The sequence below is a fragment of the Perca flavescens genome, chromosome 4 (genome assembly GCF_004354835.1).
Source record: "Perca flavescens isolate YP-PL-M2 chromosome 4, PFLA_1.0, whole genome shotgun sequence".
Lineage (NCBI taxonomy): Eukaryota > Metazoa > Chordata > Actinopteri > Perciformes > Percidae > Perca > Perca flavescens.
Genome location: NC_041334.1, coordinates 34,412,623 through 34,431,574, shown reverse-complemented (window position 1 = coordinate 34,431,574; position 18,952 = coordinate 34,412,623). Strand labels below are relative to the sequence as shown.

The following is an 18,952-nucleotide window of genomic DNA, read 5'->3' as shown; positions in this document are numbered from 1 at the left end:
GTTAATGCTCAGTCCCATCTGAACAATAATGGTGGAATTGATCTGGATTTTTCATATAACATTAGCAAAGGAATCCCACAGTTCATTAAACATAAGCCCACGGTAGACAGTCCAAATCTCTGTAGGTAAATTTAGAATCAACGGCTTCACCAGCGGCCAGATTTGAGGGATTAGAACCAATTGAGCTACTTTGAATATAGAAATCTGGGATGTGTCTGGGTGTCAGGCGAGGAAGATCAAAAGATTCATTAGATTAGAATTAGATCAAACACAGTCAAAAGTTGTGAGGACAGAGAGAGGAGGAGTGTGTGAGAGTGGTCGATGTGAGAGAAACAGAAATCCAGACGTAGGAGCCAAAAAGCTGTCTTTTTTTTTTTTTTTTTTTTCAGAATCAATTTAATTGCCAGGTACGTATACAGATACAAGGAATCTGCCTGTGTTTCTGTCTTTCTCCAGAGCTATTGGCACATCATTCTCTCGATCTGCGCACCTTGAGGGTGCAGTCAGAAAAAAGCAGTTCAGACACAGGCCAGTTATGCCCCAACGCACCCGGCCTTAAACCCATAATCCCACTGCTTTGGTGGAGTGAGAAAATCCAATTTCAGAGATCTGTAATTCCATAAACCTTATTAGGCACAACAATAGCTGCTACACCCTGAGGGAGAGGCATGAGGGAGGGGTGAGTGTGAGCAGAGGGGAGTGGGTAGCTGAAGTTATGACCAGGCCAAAGGCAGCGGCGGAGAGAGTGACAAACACAGAAATGGATCTCAAGGTAGAGTCAGAGTGTAGCACATCAGAGAAAGAAGAGAAGAAGACAGAAGTGTTTTAGCATGGACACACTTCTTATAAGTTACCACGACTAGGTACAACATGATTATACAGTTGACCCACCCAAATTTTCAACATGCCAGTCACTATGTACAGTAACCCATGTCACATTATTCAGTGTCGTCTTAAATTTGCCACTGCTTATTTATCAAACAATCCCTTCTTTGCATTAAAAGCCTGAACAGGGCAGACGGTTTTGGGTGATGCTTTGTATATATGAATAGAAATCCAGAATAGAAAATAATCTGTTTAATTTGGTTTGGGTTATTGTGCCCTGCCATCACCACTGCATCCTGTATTCATTTAATTGTAACATCAATGGGCCGCTTAGACTGCTGTTATCTGAGTGCTCTCATTGATTGTTTGCCTAAATCCACGAGTGTGGGGTGTGTCTGTTTGTTTTGCCGTACTAATGGACACCATCTCAGCACACGCACCTCAGTGAGAGTAGAGCCAATGTGCCAAGCAGTGGAGGAGACATGGTCATAAAAGAAAGACACACAGACAGGATGAGAGATTGATCAATAAAAACACTTCAAATCCATACGTGAGGGACTCAGGTGATGGGAATGCTGGTGAAAATAATAATTGTGATAAATACATCCATGGTGATGAGACTTTGCTTTGAACTTAAAGCTATAGTGCGTAGATTCGGCACGTCCACATGGTACGAGGCTTCCGTGATCGCGCACGCGCCCCCACCCCTCCTCCACGCAGTTGCTAGTAGCTGAGGAGAACACGGAGGATTAAAAAAAAAACATGATGGACTCTTCAAAAGAGGTAATTATCTTCACAGAGTTGTGTGGAGCTGATAGTCTTAATTAGCTTTGTAGCAACTCATTTGGCAATGGCTTGAATGTAACGGACTTTCATTAATATCAAAAAGTTACACACTAAAGCTTTAAGTCAGATTTTGTCTGTCTTCCAAAATCTCCCAATCACTGCTCTCAGCAACTGCAGTTAATTCTGTAATAAATTATTCACAACTGTAACAAAATTGTTGCAAAAGGCCACCGATAACCCCAGGATCTAAAAGCTGATTAAAGGAGGAGATTGGAGCACGGAGTTAATACAAAATTCTGAGATATAGCAGGGCTTTAGTGACACCTCTGCCGTTTGGTATTGCAAGTGAGAAGGGGCCTCCAGCTGCTGGATCTCCTGAGACGGATTGGGCAGTGAAGCCCGTACTCTGTGGCCGGCAGGGTATAATTACATTTCCCTGCAGGGCACCGCCGCTGTTGCAGCTCAGCCATATAGAGGGAAGAGACAGAAATCTGATTGTACTCACACAACACAGTCGAATGGCTGTCCACCTCTGAACATTGGGCTCACACGTACACACTGCGCACAGAGTCACAAGATGTACAAACACACACAGAATCACCTATAAACGTATAAACAGTCAGCAATGTGCGTCTTTTTATTTGCTCCTGTCAGCTGTAGACTACTCTCCGCTCTCTATACAGAGTTAAGACGAGTGTTTGAAAGGCGTCATCAAAGAGCCCCTCCGTCTTTTTATCATTAGAGCTGAGAGGAGCACCGAATTTTACACACTGATATCCTGATCCCGCCTCATCGCAGGACCCGTTAACAGCAGCTCATACATACAGAGTGCTACTTCCTTTCAGACTACGTTTAATGTGTTCTACAGGAGCTCTGTGTGTGTGAGTAATTAAACACTAGTTATGTTTCCAGGTTTTAAGCTGAAATGTATGCAAAATAGAATGTAAATTAGTGTGTGTCCATTAACTAAATGTATGTGACTATATTTCAATATATACAGTACAGGCCAAAAGTTTGGACACACCTTCTTATTCAAATGCGTTTCCTTTTATTTTCATGACTATTTACATTGTAGATTCTCACTGAAGGCATCAAAACTATGAATGAACACATATGGAATTATGTACTTAACAAAAAAGTGTGAAATAACTAAAAACATGTCTTATATTTTAGATTCTTCAAAGTAGCCACCCTTTGCTTTTTTATTAATAAGGGAAAAAATTCCACTAATTAACCCTGACAGAGCCTAGCCTGGTTGACACCAGACCCTTCTCAGCTGTAACTGAGAGTGGGACTGGGAAAGGTTCATTGACAATTCATTTCCAGAGGGGCATCACCAACGGAAGCCACTCAAATGCCTCTGGGCGCATTGGATAGTCCTTCAACCAATCATTTATAGTTTTGATGTCTTCAGTGAGAATCTACAATGTGCTGTAAATAGTCATGAAAATAAAAGGAAACACATTGAATGAGAAGGTGTGTCCAAACTTTTGGCCTGTACTGTATATCTATTTATTCAGGCAGCAATATTACACACAATGGTGACTCTGATATATCGTGACATTTAATTGCGGCTTCTCACCTTGGATGCAAGTTTGTGTTGTGTTTTTGTTTTTAAACCACAGCATGCCATTTATGTATGCCCAGAAACCCTGCTCTCTCTGAATTCTTTACTTTTTGGGTCTTTCTGGTGGAGTGAAACCTCTTAACGATGTGTTGCAGAATATTACAGTTTTCTCCAACTGCATGTCACACGGTTTTTGAAACCTCGCACTCAAAGTGCAAAACTACACACCAAATTTAGTTCTTGAGAAGCCCATCTTGAGTAGTTTTACAGTGGCGTTTTTACAATAGGGAGTGAGATAGGGAGTGAACAGGCTCTCCATAGACAGGCTCTGCTATTAGATAGTTGCTCGCCCAGACACACACACACACACACACACACACACACACACACACACACACACACACACACACACACACACACACACACACACACACACACACATATTCGTTATTCTAAAAATGATACCTTTGGTTTACATATGTTTGTACTTTTGTTTTCTTGTTTCATGCTACTGTATACAACACTGTGCTCTTCTTACAAACGTAATGTTTTGTCCAATAAATATTTTCTGTTTTACTGTAACATTGCATTGTTGTTTACAGTGCACTTTTCAACCACTCTCAGCAGATGACTTTCTCTCTAGAACATTGTAAATGTAGATATTAGCCTATGAAAGACAAAAGAGCTTTAGATTTAGAACAACAGTGTGTACATGTTATATCAAAAAATTTACTATTATGAAAAAAGTGTTCATTTTGAGATGTGTTTATGGCATTTTGAATGCAGTGTTTCGTTTTGAAGATGTGAGGCATTTTGCATTTTGTGTGTGCAGTTTTGGGAATTGTGTGTAGAGTTTTGATAAAAAAAGGAGACATAGTTTTGTGTGTAAGCAGTTGGAAAAAAACGGTAATGCCTTGTCAAGAGTAGACAAAGAAGCAGCTATGATAACGTCAAGCTGTATTGAAAAAAAATCTGTTTTCATCAGCTTTTATTGCATCTTCTCTTTCTGAGTAAGCCGACTTTTCCACCTAAGCTAAGCAAAAAAACGTTTTATCACTATTTCAACTTTTCAAAATTTAGTGGAGCAGGTGGAAGAAGCTGTAGCTCTGAGAGGGCTGAATGTAGCTAATGGGAGACATTAGCTTTAAGACCCTCTAGTCTAACCTCCCTGTGTCTAACCACAAAAGGTCAAGGTGGCGGTAAAACGAGCAGACACTGGCGCTGCCCCGGCCGCCTGCAGAGCCTATCGAGCCGTGTCACCTTGGCTGCTGTCACTGATATCTGCCACCTGTCACCACGCTGGCCCTGCGGCCAGGGATGCGGCTACGTTGAAAATGGGTTTGTCAATAGCACTTCCTCCTGAGAGTGGCGATGGGGGAACATGTCCTCTGCTTTCATCAACAGCTTGAGTCAACAGCTTCGGCGTGCAGCATTAGCATACAATACATATTCATGCTGGTGTCTCCCTTCAACTGCATCGCCAGCCCTCCTGCACATTTTCCAGTCATTTTTTACAAACGGAATGTCAAGTGCCCCATTTTCGCCGGGGGTCCCACATACCTCTTATGTATTCCCCGCACGGCCACTGCAAACAACGTCAACAGGTCTCAAGGTCGTGGGATCACACCCAGAGTAACATGTGTGTGTGTATGTGTGTGTGTGTGTGTGTGTGTGTGTGTGTGTGTGTGTGTTGCACCTATTGTACGTTTGGGTTAATGCAGTTGAAATAAGTCACTATGATTTTGTCTGCACTTCCCATTACATTAGTGAGTGTAACCATGGGATTACAGCTTAGTGTGTGTAAATATAAAACTGAACAAAATGTTAACTACATCTGGGTGTGTGCATTGTGCAGCGTTGGATTCAACAAACTGCTTTTAGCTTCCTAAAATAACTAAAATGCTGCAATAAGAATATCAGGTGCAGCTCGATAAGTGCACAAATAAAAGCATGGCTTTGGTTTTATTTAGAATTATAGGCCTATATTATTACCTATTTTGTCCTTTTTCATTGGTCCATAGGTGAAAGTACAGCTTGTGTGTGTGTGTGTGTGTGTGTGTGTGTGTGTGTGTGTGTGAGCAGAGTGTGTAGCATGCGGCTGTAGTCTTAACATGCCTGGGGACTAGCTGACAGGTAGACTAAGCAGAAGCATCCTCCTCCAGTCCACTGGCATCTCAGTGGGAAAAGAGGCCAGTTGATGTGGGGGTTAGAGCTTCCATGGCAGAGTGCGTTGTGATAAATAATGAATGCTTAAAGAAATCTCTGAATCTCTTCTTTAGTTTCCATTCATCCCTTCATCCTTGCATCCATTCATCCATCCACCCATATCGCTACCAACAGCACGGGGCGTTCAGCTGTCTCTATCATAAATATTTCAGCCTCCAGGTCAGTGCCCGCACTCCCCCTCCACTCTGCTACTCTTTACCATCACCACTTGGTGATGACACAGCCTTTTGACCCATAAAGATATTGACAAAACACTGATAGTGAGTACATTCACTGGGACCAGCCTAGTAGACTAAAGCTGTGCAGGCGTCTATAGGAGCAGCTGCGGCTGCAAATGTTGAAATGGCGACTCCTAAATGTATGCTGCATGCCGGATACCTCCTCAGTTTCTACAAAAAGGTCCCCCCCATAAGGTAAACAATCCAAAACCGGTCCTGCCTTTGAAAAGAAATTAATGTTTTAACTGTTGTAGTTGTTTTGCTCTAATTTCAAACCCCCACAAACACATTCAGCAACAGTCAGGATTATATTTGGCTGAGTAAATACCCAAGGCAAGGCTGAATCAATGTTCCATATTTCAAAACACCTCAGACTGTGAAACAGGAAGACAAAGAGAACTCATTACAAATTGGATTCAACACCAAGACAGACCACAGACAGAACTATGAAAGCTGTCTTGACTTGTTTCATTGAGTGGATTTTCACAGATTCTGAACACAACCGTAATGTAATAATTGTAAATAATCTACTAGAGGATACTATTGTGTAGCAATGTGAACATCACCTAAAAGACAGATACTTGACAAAAAGCTAATGAAGACACAGCACATGTCGACAGCATCCAGCCCACAAAACTACCAACTTCTTTCACCAGATAAACAGCAGCTCCTGTCCACGCTACTCTGATTCAAAGCCAGATTCTCTGTAAAAAGTCCAGTTCATCTGATGAACGAGAGGTCTTATCTCTGTTACCCCGATGAGCAGCGCCGTTAGCGACTCCATGCATAAATCTCAGAGGCGAAAAGAACGGATGAGAGCATTCAAGTGTAAACTAGGGCAAAGCTTCAGCACTGTACCCTCTAGATACGCTACTCTGGAAGCAAGTCCTGCGAAGGAAGTGATCCGACAATGAGCGATACACATGCTGCTCTCTGTCATCTATCACACATGATCAAACACAAATTCACACACCTGTTCTGGCCAGTCCAGTACCATCCAGTCCTGTCCGGTCCGCTCAGATCCGGTCTTCTGTGCTGGCAGAGTAAGGAGCTCGTCTCACCCCCACACAGCCCGGTGCAGACAGCTCACAGTTATAGATGCACTGACAAGTGAAAGGAGGGAGGCGTGGTTTCACATGAGATAAATAAAAGAGGTAGGGAAAGAGGGAGGAGAGAGGCTCCCTAAATCTACAATTCAATTTTGCCCTCACTCCTTCTCTTTTTTTCTCTCTTCTTTCAGTATATTTCTGCTGGTGTTCAATTGCTCCTTCTCTTTTTCCGTCCTCTTCCCTGCCTGTTATTCCTCACTGACTCTCTCTGTTTCTATTAGTTTTAGTCCTTCTCTTGTGTTGCTTCCTGTTTCTTCTTTTTCTCTCCTTGTCACATTTAACTCTGCCTCTTCTTCTCTAGGCTCTCATTCATGGGGCAGTAGTGTGTGTGTGTGTGTGTGTGTGTGTGTGTGTGTGTGTGTGTGTGTGTGTGTGTGTGTGTGTGAGAGAGACAGTGAAACAGGCCAGCTCCGGCCATCTGTTGGAGCCTGTGAGCTTCACCTATTCACAGTCTCATAAAGGCAGAGGCACACAGAGGAGTGAGAGAGAGAAAGGAATGGGAGGGAACAAGGGATCAATCTTAATACTCCAAGGGTGGGGAGGGAAAGCACAGCCTGGCACACACACCATATTTATCAGGATGGCACCCCTTTGGCGAGCTGGCGTGGGCACGCCTGCTCACTGGGTCCAGGCAGCACAGGGGATTTGGTTCACGATGCACAGGCATGCAGATAGAGGGAAATCGCACACCCAAACACACACACACACACACACACAAACACACAAATCCACAAAACCAATTTCCTCTTTGACAAAACAAACAGGATATATCAAGACGCGTAATCCTACAAACTCAAAGAGACAAGGGGGCGGAGGACAGGGGACAATTCTGCAAACTCACACAGACGCACACACAAAGCCTTCCCCAAATCTTTCCATCTCAGCAGAGCTGCATTTTCCTGCCCAGTGTAAGCCAGGTATTTCTCCTGGGTGCTGGTGTCACTTCCTATCCCTGACCAGGAGGGAGAGGTTCGGCAGAGGGTGGCGGAGGGCGGAGGCATCCATCACTGTCCGCGTCAGCTGTCCCATGATGGATGCGCCTGTTTATCACCCTCTGCAGGTTATTTAGATGCAGTCACAGCCAGAGAGATTAGTGATGGAGAACCTCCGCACCTCCTAACCTCTCCTCCCACCCCATCTAATCAATAACACTCTTATCTATTATCTGCATTTCGTGGTATTTCTCCATGGAAATTTGAAGCAGGGAGAGAAAGAGATTAATTGTGCACCCCCCTCTCAGTGTTTTCAATTACAACGTCTGCAATGGATCATCTATCTGTTGGCGTGGCACAGTACGGTATTTTGTGTCACTGCAAAGAGATGAAACCATACTGTTTTGAGAAAATCAAACAGTATTTTTCTGCCCATGACTGTCTCAATGCAGATGCAAAACAAACGATTTAGAGCGTGGGATTGCATGGCATTTGAGGATAAAAGAAAATGATATTTCCTGCTATAACGTCAGGTGCATTCAACACTAATCCTGGTAACATAACAAAACATTATCATTCGAAGCCAAATGGAACCATAAGCCCTTTGTAAGAATGGATCAGCCTGTTCTAATGTTATTCATAATCATCTTAACAAAATATGCTGCTAGAAAATTATTTATTTCTCCACTGTATGTATATCAGATGATGTCTGAGACTCTGGGACTGCTTACATAAAGAAGCCATCTAGCTGCTCTAACATGCTGGATTACAGACAATGCCCCAGAGACGGCCATGTTTTTCCTGTGCAGTGCTGACATGCCAACACAGAAGCCCAGTGACACCACTTTGGACATGGTTTATTCATGCTCATACTCTGTCTCTCTCGCTCACTCTCACGCACATTTAAGCTGTGTCACACCATATCTCTAATTGAGTTTTACGTCAACAGATGTATTCTCCCTCAAACCAGTATATATAAACAGGGTAAAGTCTCCGTATGTAAACTAGACTGATTTATTTCAACCCCGCTGGCTTTTGCGGAATTCCCACAGAGGGTCAGGAAGGAAAAATAGAAATGGAAAGCCAAAGAACAAAAAGAATACAAATGTCTGCATGAAGACAGAGAGAAACATGTGCACTTTAAAAGCACAGAAAGAGTCCAGACCTTAGGGAACACATTTTTTTGCTTTTCTGCTTCATTAGACACAAAGTGGGTAAGGCCTTGTGTATGATAGTGCTGAGGCAGGTGTATAAATAAGAATGATTGATTTCCATTCTGATAGAAGAAAGACAGCCTTGCTCTATCCTGCTGAGATCTTGTCCTTGGCTGGGAGTGTGCTTTCACAAATGAATTTGTTCCTTTTCTGCACTGTGTGTGCCAGGCTGATAAAAATATCCCCTGTCAGCTGGTTGCATGATGAGGGGAGGACTCCAGTGCAAATGAGGCAGACCCTCTCACTATCTTCTCCTCCTCACCAGCTCTATCTACGTCTGAGAGCACTCCTCCTATTATTCTCTTGGTTTGGATAGTTTAAGGCTGACGATCCCTCAACCACCACCATGCACACACATCCCCTACACCCTGCCCTCCATCTATTCTGTGATTTTCTGTGCGAATGTGTGTGTGTGTGTGTGTGTGTGTGTGTGGTGTGTGTGTGTGTGTGTGTGTGTGTGTGTGTGTGCAAGCGGGTCCTGTGCAGAGACAGCTCTACATCACCATGACTACATCACAAAGAGAAACAGAGACAGAGAGAAAAACAGAAAGTGAGAGCCCAGGAGCTGACAATGTGGGGACTCAAGGACACCGGATTGACACAAGTGAGGATGAGAGAGCAGCCCTGGCACCATGAAACTATTCTCCTGAAAGTAGCACAGTGGCTTCTGCAGGTAGAAGTAGTAAAAGGGCCATCTAACCTCTGAGCATGTAGCTTCAGAGGCAGACAGTCACATTATAACTACCCCATCATCCTGATCACTGTGTATAGACTCAAACATACTACAAGCATGTCTCCAGTGTGTGTTAAAATACAATGACCAGACACAAGCTACACACACAAAAAACAGAACATTAAACATACGTCCAGAGGACAGCTTTCTTGGCTGACTACAAATGCTGTTTCCGTGTTGCGGAAGGTCATCAGAATGCCAGGCATGGATTAGCTGAATACCCTGACATCATTACATCCTGGCAATGATGCACACCACACGTTGTCCTGTCATGTCTACTGTATTCTCCTCTTGTTTATTTCATCCCTCCTGTCACCGTCACATCACACACTCCCATTGAAAATATAAATAGTTGATAAGTCAGATATGAGCGACCATCATTTTCCAGCAGTTGGTTCCATATCCTCAAGTGATGTTATAATTCATTCATGAGTGTCCCACAACTCTGAATGGTACAATTAAAAAGATTAGAGGCTTTAGCAAAGTTTCCTGCATCTGAGATTTCAGATTTAATCGCTAAGCTTTTCATAGATATTTTTCAGACTGAAGAAAGTCTAAATAAGTCTCTGACTAAAAGCTTTGCAATGAAATATGAAATCTCCAAAAGAGAAACTGTGAGAAAGCCATTATCCTCATTAATTGTAATACAGATGGAGATTTCCTTCCTATATATATACATATATATACATATATATAACTGGGACACCATATTATTGGGATGCCGTTTATATATATACTTACTTTACTGTGCTTTGAGTATGTCGTGTCAAACTGAATTATACTTAACAAAATGCAATGCACAATGAATGAACTAGAGAACATCTTCTCATGGGATCACACCAGTAGCGACGCCAAATCGGGCCAGGGGCCTAAAGTGGGCCCCAATGGCCCCAATGGCCCCTTCCCACCCCCTACTTCCAGCGCCCTTGCATGGACCACACCCATCTTCAAACTCGGCCTTCATTTTGATCTCAACCACACGTGTAAAGTTTTGTGACTGCATTTTGCCAGTTGTAGCGCTATTACGTTGACAAAATCTGTCTGCAGATGGAATATAAACACACACACAAACACACACACACACAATAACACAGACACACAATACCCAGCACAATGATTAGTAATGTTATTAGTTACTCCTGTGTTTGACAAGTCAACATATCTTTGGAAAAACAACCTTTTCAGCTGAAAAGTTTTCATTTTTTAAAGTGTGTTCCCAAACTCTAGCTTCGTTGAGATACCAGATGGCTTGTTTAATTCCTTAGTAGTACAAAACAGTACACCACATTGGTTTCTTGTCTATTATATCTGCCAAAACAGTGTGCTGTCAACATTAGTACATGGTGTATTCGCACATAGTAGTTAGAATTGGGACACCCTGTCTCACTAAAGGAGCCCATGTTGTTAGATGATCAGCCAGCAGGGGGAGGTGTACTCAGGCCTTGAAGGAATATATCTTCCACCGTGCATCACGGGTGTAAAGAAATGCATCACTTTGAGGTGGCAAACACAACTGCTCTGATTAGATTAGGGTTGGGTAATATCAGATTAATATATCATTGTTTTCATTGAAATAGTAATGCTGAAAACTGTCTGCTACCTTTCTGGTTTTTGTTTCTATTGTCTCATGTTCTTGCACATACTGAGCTGTTGTCTTTTGGAGCCAGAGTTTTGCCTTGGAAACAACCCTTTGAAATAGTGCTATGTTGTAAGAAAGAAATTAAACCAAATTGAAAAACTGTTGGATTACATTGTTTCTCTATGTTTTGAAAGAGAACACAAATTAAAGTATCTTCTACAGATGGTCGACTTAACTTTTAAAGTTCATTCCACTTGATGTGCCTGTTCATTAATTCACAGTAAAGGAAGTTGTGGTATGTACTGTATAAAAAAAAAAAAAAAAAAAGATCAGGACTGATTGGATCCGACACGCACACACGCACACACACACTCTTCGTTCCCATCTGCCTATGTGCATCAAGCATTGCAGAGGATGGGGAACCGTAAACAGACCGTGGGATCCACAGATCAAAGAGCGGCCCCCCGTAGAGGTCTGCGGTCCCGAGGAACACAAGCCTCTATGGGCAAGCACCAGCATCACACATCCAGCTAATTAACTAAAACCCCTTTGACGACGTGTTATTTGAATTCCTAATGTACAGCACTCCGTGTAATATTTGCCGCACATTCAATGAGAAGCAGTTGTGGGTTTGTCTAACAAGGCACCCCAGTGTTTTTAGCAAAAATACATTTGTAATCACTTTCAAACATTGTGAGGGCGGCTACAAGGAGGAGTTGAATAACTCTGAAACAGGAGTGAATTTTACAATATAATGAAATGAAATTAAATGTTTGTACCATAGACTGTATAAAACAGGTTTGCACACAACTATGCATGCACACAGTAACACAGGACCCTCACTGAAAAGACGCACCACAATTTCCAAGTGCCCTCGAATGCTGCCTTCCAATCTCAGCTCACTGGAGTGAGAGAACGGTCTGAATTATAAATCAAGGGGCTTTAAACGGCTATGTAGATTAGCAAGCAGCCGTGTTTGGTGTCCTCAATAATTAATGACTTGTTTGTACCAGAGTGGACCTCTCGTCTTTTTTTGTGTGGCACTGTCTGAAAACAAACACTCACTGGCATGCAATCAGGAGTTGTCAGGGTGTGAGGAGGGCTCCTGAAGAGCCCGGTGTAGGGACTGACATCACAATGAAAGGTCACTGCTGCAGGAGGCATTCTCAAGTGGTGCGAGTATATTTATATTTGTACCTGTAACGGACGACCAGAAAGAAAGATTACAAAAAACTGTGAGGATTTTGTGTGTATGAATTAAAGGAGAACTCCGGGCAATTTAAACGTTATTCTTGATCGCTATAAATATATGAGTAGCCGATAGAAAAAAAACTAACCAAATATACTAAAGAGTGCCTTTGTGCCTCTTAACAGACACAAAATTCAATTAAAATGTCTGTGCAACATGAACATGGCTCTTACGTGACAACAAGATGCGTTTTCAACTCAGACATCCTGCTGCTAGCTCACCCTGCTACAATAGATGAGCTACAAATACACACAGAACTGCCGCGTGATCATTATTGCAGAAGCCTGGCTGAACACAGACAGCAGCTAGCAGCTAGCAGGGAGAGCTATCGGCAGGTTGTCTGAGTTGAAAACGCATCTTGTTGTCACATAAGAGCCATGTTTGCACAGACATTTTAATTGCATTTTGTGTCTGTTAAGGAGCTGACACACTAACCCGATAATTGTCCGTTGGACAGTCTGGCGAGGTCGGTGGCTCGAGTCGGTTCAGTGTGTCCCGTGCCGTCGTCCGTCTGAGGGGCTGTCGGCCTTCATTTTGGCCGACCTGACATTTTCAGTCGGAGACAGGGCAGTCGGGACTCACCCAGAAATGGCGAGCGGAATAAGCGTGACTAGAGTCTCTCAAAATCTGCCGAAAATCTTTTAAACTGACCTTTGTTGATCTGAAATGAAGACAGATTCAGCAACTGCACGGCCTATTTCTCGCTTAAAATGTTTTCAGAAACATGTTTCAGTGAACTATTTTAGTCCAATACGAGATCGTATTCTGCCAATACAGTCTGGCTTTGAATTTCCGGAGAAAACAAACCCATGTGACGCGTTCGTCCAATCAGCTGCCGGTTTTCATTTATTGGCGCCGCCTGCTGTTATGGAGACATATTACGTCTCTTCGGTGTGTTCTGAGGCACTTTTTGGACCAGCTCAGGTAGACTGATCAGTCCGACTGGCTTTTCTGCCGACGGTTGGCCATCTGGTTGGTGTGTACCTGCCTTTGAGAGGCACAAAGGCTCTCTTTAGTATATGCCCCCAAAACTGCCATTTTAGCTAAATGGGAGCTATGGGCATTAGTTGCAGCAACTCCAGTTAGCTAGGACTGATTCTGTTCGGGGTTTTTTTTGCTATCGACTGTACTCACATATTTATAGTGATCAAGATTAACGTAAAAATTGCCCGGAGTTCTCCTTTAAGGTTTGTGGTTTAAGATTAGGATTAGATTTGGGTCAGGTAATTGAGATGGGTATGGTTAGACACTACTGTACGTGTGTGAGACAATTGGTAATTGAGTTTCGGCACTCTGGCAGCATATGTAACACCAGTCAGCTACAGCAGAATGACTATCTAACTACTACTACTACGACTAATCTGCTGTCTCAACACAGCAGATTATGTTGTCTCTCCATCGTGTCCTAAAAAATGTAAAAACAGACCTCCTCTCCTTATCTCAGCCCTCTGGCCATCTCTACATGGCTGCCCTAAAACAGCCCTGTAAGCAGACTAAAGACAAGTGGGAGGGTACAATAGCATCTCCCTATCCCCTGTGAGGAGCAAAATGATGAATTGTGTAAAATCTGGCACCTTGTATTAAAAAAGGCAGAGATTAAGCCAGCAACGCAAAAGGCAGAAAAGAGCTGATGCAGACAGAGTAAAGGAGAGCCCATTAGAAAAACGCTCCTGTCTGTCTTTCTGTCCAGCTGGGTGACACCTTGCCCTTTAACGAGCTGTCTTAGGTCGAACAAGAGAAGTACCAACACAATAAATTATCAGGCTCATCGCTTCGTGTTTGCCTCCACTCAGATACGGCTGAGTAATCTTTCTATCTGGCCTCGCTCCATCCAGAATGAGATTCTGTCAAATCACATTCTACAATACTTAGGTCCATTTGCATAACTGCGTTCAATGTTTCCAGTCGAACTGGTGACATGTTTTTCTGCAGTTAATTAGATTTTGGAATTACTTTTCTGAAAAAGAAAAAAAACAAGATGATTTATTCTTTACTTGGTCTTCTATTCCCATTTGGAAGTGACAAGATTAAATAGTGTATAAGGGTAATTGCATGGCAGTGCTGGAATTAGAGCTGGAGAGAGAAGGTATTTTTGCAGTTAAGGAGCTAATACTCTATTCCAATTTCAGTCTGTTTAGCATGCAGGCTCTGAACTGTTCCCTCTGACATGGCAAACCTCATTAAGATAGAGCAAACTAATTCACTTGAGGATGAAAGCTAATTCTTCATATCTTTTTTTTTCTTCTTCTTTGAGATATAGAGACAAACCAAAATTGGGTCTTCAGGGTATACACATTTGAAGGTAGAGCTCTTTCCTATCTCTTATCATAACACATTTACTGTAGATTAAAGAGAAGAAGGGAGATGACGTTACCTTAAGATACATTTGAACTGGTGCTGCCAGAAATAGAGGCTGAGCCTTTGTACTGCAAGTCTACTCTGGACAAAACTGTCAAGAGCATGGACATCTGAGCTGTAGGGGATCATTCCACTCATGTGTCTATTCCTGCTGATAAAGCACAGCTAACCTTTTATGAAGCAGAAGAAGAGGAGAGGGCAGAGGGGCAGAGAGGAAAGGAAAGGGAGGAGGAAAGAAGGATAGAGGGAGAGGAAAGAAAGGAAAGGCCGATGCTGGGCTTGCAATGGGCAGACATCCATTAACCAAGCTCTCAGCATGGGATATGGCATTTACAGAGAACAGCCAAATGCCATGGCAATTAATCAGGGCCTTGAATGCCAGCTGTATCAATACCTTGTACACGGTCATGAGTGCACACAGAAAGAAACACACACACACATGCACACGCACACACACATACACACACACTATGTGGATAGAGCACTGTGGCTTGTCTCTTACGTTAATATAATTTCTATGTCTCAAACTAGGCCGCACACAGAGAAATGGAATGAATACATCACTTACACAATCACAGACTGAGGCCTGGGAGATGGCACACATTTTACTCTGCAGGGAGCTGCAAATTGCTTTTGAATAACCAAGGTGTAATTGACAGGAAAATAATGCTCTGTCACTTTGCCAGTGCGGCTGTCATTAACACATTTTTCATTTTGTACATGCTCCAAGGCATTATTGTTTTGTTGGCCCCGATCCCTCCCCAGTGCAGTGAATATCTTATAAAATGGTTGTGAGCAGAATGTTGTTAGCTACACAACGCTCCCCGAGGGGAACAAAACACAAGAACAATTGGCTCATTAGAGGCAGAAACATTACAAACCACAATATGGCTGAAACACACTCAGAGGAGAGGCAAAGTCAGCAAGTGAAGAGCACATATGGATAGATAGGAGGGACTAGGGGGGGAGACAAAGGCACACAAACAGAGGAGAGGCAAATTTGTGTTCAAGCTCAGTGTGAGAAGTCTACTGCAGAGATGAAGTCATGAAGAGGCTGAAGATAGGTGCAAATTTGAGGTACTTGTACTTGAGTATTTACATTTTATGCAACTTTATATTTCCACTCTACTGCATCTCAGACAAATATTGCACTTTATACTCAAATTTTACAATTATTTAGTTAACTTTATTTACTTTTTGGATTACAATTTTCCATACCTGTTTTGTCCAGTAAAACCATGTATCTCCCACTGTGTTGATTTTTAATGTTTGTGATAAACTAGTCTGGATCAACATCAACATTTCCAGGATAAAGCCTGACGCACCGGATGTCCCTCGCCTTTCGCTCTCTGTGTGTTGCCGTTCTCAAAATCCCTTCACTTTGGGAAACAACAACAAACTTTAAGAAAACAGAAAAAAATGGAGGAGCTGTTAGAGAACAATAGCTCCAGAAAGATCTTGGCAAATTAAAAGTTATGTTTTAAATATTAAGGAAAAACTTAGTGGGACCTTCCATGCAGGCAGTAAGGGGAATGTTAAGTTGTGTAATTAACTTTCAGTTACTCACACTTTTGTGGCACTGGTACTTCAATGAGTGGTTTTAGCTTGTGCAGCCTTATACTTCTACTCTTTTTAAGCCAGGTTACCTGACATTTTCAGTTACAGGTCAGTTTGCAAATAAATACTTTATAGATTTAACAGTACAGTAGCTTGAATCAGCTATAACATTAAACCGCTTCTTAGATCTGAATGGGTCATTACTCATGATGAATACTTTAACATCTTACTGCTAATACACCAGTACTTCTTCTTTAGTACAACATGTGGATACAGGACTTGTTTTTAAATTGTCATACTGCTATTGTTTATATAAAGGATCTGTATTCCTCCTTGTAATCAGTATTCCAATTGTAATCAATAATCAGTATTTACCTACCTTGGATGATCTCTGCAGTTGCTCTCTGGTTGAGACTGAGACCTGCATCAGACTGAGCTGCTAACAGGACATCTCTAAAAAGATTAACAGAGTATAATTCAGAGAGTGAATGACCTTACTGTGAGACCCACACTGAGACAAAGATGTCCCGAACACACCTGACCTAACAACTGGCCGAGCCATACCACTGTTCTGTGTGTGTGTGTGTGTGTTTGTGTGTGTGTGTGTGTGTGTGTGTGAGAGAGAGAGAGACAGATATCAGAGATCATAGACACTGGGGTATTGTATGACAAACAGCAGCAGGCTGTCTCCTTCTCCTTGGCTGGATGTCTTTGGGCAGACTGCTGGAATAAGCTCAGGCTGGTACAGCTCCTGAGGTCTCTAATGTTTTGTTCAGAGATTAGAGTAAGATTTTCCAGCACATATCATCTATTATTCATTCAGTCTTTTGAATCGGCAAACATCACTCACAGTCTATTAATATCAAATTCACAGACTTGCAGTCTGACAAAAGTGTCTCTGCGTGCGTGACACAACTGCAAACACTTGAATTCGGTCATCTGACTTTACTTTTTAAAATTGCATACATCTCTTGAGTAACTAGCAGCATTCTATTAACCACACTTGAACGTTACACGAATTGCTTGTTTGTTTACAGGTGTTGTAAGCTAACTAGGTTGATATTCGTTTGGTCCTACCTTTTCTTTGGCATTGTGGATGTTTTGAAACCGTTTTGCAAACACCTTGACACACTGTTGCTCCGCAAAATCATTATTGAAGACACATTAACATATCTGTGCCATATTCTACCTTGTGTGTATCTTCAACCCTCTCTCCGGTCCCGTTTAGTGTCCCGCAGCGACCTCTACAGACTGTTAACGACGTCTAACGTCACTCTCATGTCGCGCTGTGGAGGATAGGTCTGGCAATGCAAGACTAAAGTGACTGACCAGAGACAGTAGATTTATAATGAGGATTCTACATAGGCCAGAGTACTAAAGTAGGCCTATACAGGCCAGGGTACAAAAGTAGGCCTATACAGGCCACAGTACTAAAGTAGGCCTATACAGGCCACAGTACTAAAGTAGGCCTATACAGGCCAGGGTACTAAAGTAGGCCTATACAGGCCACAGTACTAAAGTAGGCCTATACAGGCCAGGGTACTAAAGTAGGCCTACACTCTATTTGTTTTCAAAAGTGAGGTAGTCGAGCAAAACGCAGGCTAACAGTTTGGTCAGCGCATTGGTATTTGAATTGTTATCCGGTCACAGGTGTAACATTACTTTGATTAGTGATGTTACCACACAGTCAGTTAGTGTAGGGTTTTTCCATTAGACATTTTGAGTTTCCATAGCAGGAATATTAGCATATTTGCTGCCAAATGAAATCTTGAATTTAAAAACACTAACATTCTTTCTATTATATATGACTTAGCCATTTGACACACAAGAGGGCGCCACCAACTTGTATTATTTTCACAAGTAGTCCAAATCCAAGCAGGTAGGCAGGACTGGCTTTAGTTTTTAACTTCAGGTTTCAGGACAGAGGACAATTTGTCAATGTATCTGTCATGTTAAAATGTATTTCTGAATGATATGAAAGCTTATTGACTGGGTGAGTGAATTTATGGATGTAGGTTATATAATGAATATGGGTTAAATCAAGTAGTTAAACACCAAATTTATATGAACAAATTGAGAAGATAAAGTAAACATTAAGGCTGGTGTTTTTTTTTTTTAGGTATAACTATAACGTAGTCTGGTCCATCCATAGTTGCACCATATCTTTACAAATAAAATAATCAAAGGACTACACCATTTAGACAAATCAGGAAACTCCTTTAGCTATCTTTCGGGTCAAACCATGAGGAGGTTGATTTTGTGCAAATTTATGGTTCAAATGGACAGTGTATAACCACAATTAATGGATGCTGCATCATTGGAGAGTGAATTGCTGCTTTCCTTTATGACATGTATTGATCAGATTAACTGAATTGACCCTAACCTTGAGTGAGAAATCTCAGCCCAAAATGATTGGTATTATAAACACCCTCTATCTATCCATTACAGCTGCAAAGCAATAGGTGTAAATGAGACATGACAGCAGCATCTGACATCCATTGCCCCGGAGGCCAGAGAGAGAGGGTGTGTGTGTGCGTGTGTGTGTGTGTGTGTGGGGGGGATTACATAAACTCATCCAAGACCCATGGGAGCGCAGGAG

General features: G+C 42.3%; 1 protein-coding gene across 7 annotated transcripts in view; it reads right to left on the bottom strand.

The window, feature by feature from the left end:
• sulf2a (sulfatase 2a) overlaps window positions 1-17,727 on the bottom strand; it is a 51,119-nt gene extending 33,392 nt beyond the window's left edge. For 4 of the 7 annotated variants that reach the window (XM_028576895.1, XM_028576892.1, XM_028576898.1 and 1 more), the window contains exon 1: window positions 6,596-6,712. The gene's annotated coding sequence lies outside the window, so the exon portion shown is untranslated. Of the gene's footprint in view, window positions 1-6,595; window positions 6,713-16,014; window positions 16,048-16,732; window positions 16,807-17,430 lie in introns of those variants that run through there. The other 3 variants (XM_028576893.1, XM_028576894.1, XM_028576896.1) reach the window with 3 other exon arrangements.
• Window positions 17,728-18,952: the final 1,225 nt, after the last annotated feature.